We start from the raw sequence: 3,715 nt of genomic DNA, 5'->3' as shown, positions 1-3,715 counted from the left end.
CATTAATGGACCCAAATCAGCAGGTGACACCTCTGGATCAATGGGAAGCTTCATGACTCGTCCTGTCATAAGCTCATAAGAGCTGATACCTGTGGCCCTTAAAGGAACGGCTCATAAGACAATTAACACTGTGGGCTCATCAGTCAGTGAAAGTGTAGCATCTGTACATGAACAGGCAGCTCCCGTATCAACAAGCGAAAAATCATAACCGGCCTCCAAGGTTAGCTCAAATTTTTGATACGATTACCATGATGGATAACACTGCCTATAGTAATGGAGGCCATGCACCCTTATTGAGGACCACTGTTTCTATCTGACCGGTTTTTGAGGTCAGATGTTATGAGCTTCGCTTGTAGAGCATCTAACTGCTGACTGATCAGTGCAAGCTGCTCTCTTAACGTCTGATATTCACCAGTAGGGCTAGCCTCTTGGCGTTCCTTTGGCTTATGTGCCCTTTTCAACTTCTGTTTGTTTAGCTTGAAACAGTCCTCAATTAGGTGTCCTACCTTGTTACAAAATTTGCAACGTTTCTCAAAAGTAGGCGTACTTGGTTTGCTAGGGACTTCACCCTCAGCTACCCACTGAACTGTTGCAAGAGGTCTCTTGTTTGTTTTCAAGCGACTCTCCATCCCCATAACCCACCTGACTATGGAGTCAAATGTGTTATCTGGAGGATTTGCTCCATGACTTAGTGCCTGCTGCACATGTGGACCTGCATTATTTTTAAGGATTTGCAACAGGATTTCATTATCCTTAGTTGGCTCTTCAATTCCTGAATACTCCCTAAAAACTACCCAAAGGCGCTCTGCAAACTGTTCAAACGGTTCTTTCCCTTGTTTTGCATCAATGATCTTATCCCAAGCTGCCGGAACCGTACCCCTAATATCTAGAAGGGTATCTTTCAGTCTGGCTAACACATCCGTGTGTGTTTCTCCCAGTAAGGGAGTCATGATTCTCCCATCCAGAAGTTGTTCTGGAGCTTTAGATATTGGCTCTGGAGGGATAGTTGTGAGAGCTATTTGCCAGATGTCCTTTGGTTCTAAGCTAAAATCGCTAGCTTGACGCATTAGCGCACTCCAGTATGGCTCAAATAGACCTTTACAGGGAAGCATCCCAACAACGCTGGAATGTGCTGCACATTCATGAAAAGTTAGCTGTCGGCTAACATTAAAGCGTTCCCCGTTGGGATCTGTCATTGTTTTAATGACGGCTACTTTAGATGCACTAGCAGTTTTAGACCTGGTGCAAATAGGACTATGCTCCCTGTGCTCAGGTAACCCTGGAATTGCTACTGCGAGCACCTGACCGCTTTTGTCTTGTCTCCATTTTCTTGGGCTTCCAGCCACATGGTCTTCCTTAACCAAATCTGCAAGTCGGGGTGTGGGCTCTGACCCAGCTGCTCCAGCTAGCTGTGGTATCACAGCTGGAGACTGCTGATAAACACTATCTGTATGAGGCTGTGGCACTAACCCAGGTGCAAGGATTGGTGCTGGTGGGGGTGGTAACACAACCCCCTGCTGGCGGGCCTGGTCTAATCCACTGTTAGCAAAGGCCATTAACATAACATCTTCATCACCCTCAGTATCATCCAACAAAGGCATGATTTGAGATTGAGGGTTAAAGATCTGTCGCACAGCAGCCACAGGAATTCCAGCATTATCACAGCATTTCTCCAAAGTTGAGGCATAGTTCGTACCTGCTCTCAACTTACTTTGGAGACTAGCTATTTGCCTAGTGAATGCCTCACTCTGGCGTGCCCAAGTTAGCTTATCATACGCAAAGCTGTCTATTTGTAAACGCATTCTCCTGATCTCCTCAGATCGGAGGCTTTCCAAGTTGCGCATACTGTCCAGTGCTTTCTTGTGTTGCTCTAAAGAGTTTAGGCTGTTGCGGAGGACTAAATAGCCTGTGGCAGCTAATAGTTTGTGTTGCTTAGGCTTTTTCAGTAAAATATGTTGGAGTTTACTCCTAGTGCTAAGCTTACAACCCTCAGATGAGAGCCAATTTAAAATGAACTCATTGCTAGCATTTAGCGACAATCCTTTGATGCGCATGCTAACCAGAGTTTCTTTTACCTCCAAAGCCCAATCCTCCATGAAGGCCTGCTCTTCTACACTAGCATATCCCTGAGCCATTGTGTATACAAGCTAAAATCCTTGTCTTTTTGCACGTGTCGGCACGCCTGCTACTCGGTGGGTATTCCGACCCGTTCTACAAATGTGTCTGTATGGTGCACCTATGTTTTCCCTGCTGCTAAAAGAAGGGTATATTTGTCTTACCTCAGAAGAGACCAAACCCAAAGATGCAGCAACATAGGTGTGAATCACAGACAGCAATCCGGGCGGATGGTCGTTATCTGCTTGCAAAACTGTAAACTGGTTACTTTGTACTAGTACTGGATCACACTAGTACACAAATTTCTGTACTAGTACCATATCACGTCGGGGTCACCAAATTCTGTAGGGGTTATAGTTATGAGATATAACTAACCTACCTGCTTGCCTACAACCAAGGACGGAAATAGGTGCAGAAGAAGGATTGACGTGCATAAAACTTAAATATCTGACTCCAAATTATAGTTGGTAAGAATCTAAAAGAACTCACTTCTCAAATAGATCAGTACAGGTTATAGAATATACCTAACCAACTTTATAAAGTACCTTGCTATAAACAATAGCCTGCTTTGTCAGAGGTTTATCATAAACATGCGTAGCAGATGGGATACTTTAGAGGGAATTGGCATTAGCATTGATTTACCTTTTAACTGATACTAATAATGAGCTCATCTGGCCCAGTATAGCTATAATCAAGGAAGACCGTGGCTACACAATTAACCAGATTTATTCAATAACCAACAAAATATAAAACAATAACAACCATACTAGACTAAAGTAACAATAATACCTAATGGAAACAGAGATACCAACCGGTGCAGGCTGCCTCACGGAGAAGGACCCCAAAGGAAGCAAAAAAGAGAGCCCAGATGAAAAAAAGAGCCAAGATGAAAAAAAGAGACCCCAAATGAAAGAAGAGCCCCTGCACCCACAAACTTCTCTTTTTATATCCCCCCAGCATCTCAAAGGGACAGCAGTCACAAAAACCAGGTTAACCAATGGGAATCAGGTTGCTGGTAAAGACATCAGAGTACATTTGCATACAGTGTGCATTCCATACAGGACTGTCCCCTTTGGGGTGAAGTCTACAAACCTTATCAGGGAGTGATGGAACTCTTATCCTGTTAGCATAGCCTTTACCCAGTACACAACAAGCTGCAAAATAAGACTAAACATGCCACACAAACATACTGACATAACTAAAATACAAATGGTCAGTTTTATCCCATTTCTCTGGGAACCTCTTGAGGTAAACCACCATTTGTTGCCCCCCATGGTTTTATGGAAGAACACCAGATCCTGCATCCCCCACAGGAACACATCTGAGCACTCCTACAACACCAACTCAGGTAAGTGCTCTGGCCACCTCCTTTTCTTTTCAGGGGGCAAGGTGCGCAATAGGTCATGAAGAGTTCGGTTAAATCGCTCACACTGAGCGTTACCTTCAGGATGATGAGGTGTGGTGCGGGTCTTTTTCACCCCATAGAGTCTGCACAGCTCAGCAATCACCTCACTCTTGAAGTTTCTCCCTTGGTCCGAGTGTAGTCTCTCTGGCACTCCATATTTCATGAACCACTCTTTTAGCAACACCTTGGCAGTTG

The sequence above is a fragment of the Brachyhypopomus gauderio genome, chromosome 16 (assembly GCF_052324685.1).
Source record: "Brachyhypopomus gauderio isolate BG-103 chromosome 16, BGAUD_0.2, whole genome shotgun sequence".
Taxonomy (NCBI): domain Eukaryota; kingdom Metazoa; phylum Chordata; class Actinopteri; order Gymnotiformes; family Hypopomidae; genus Brachyhypopomus; species Brachyhypopomus gauderio.
Note: the sequence above shows the minus strand (reverse complement) of the source record.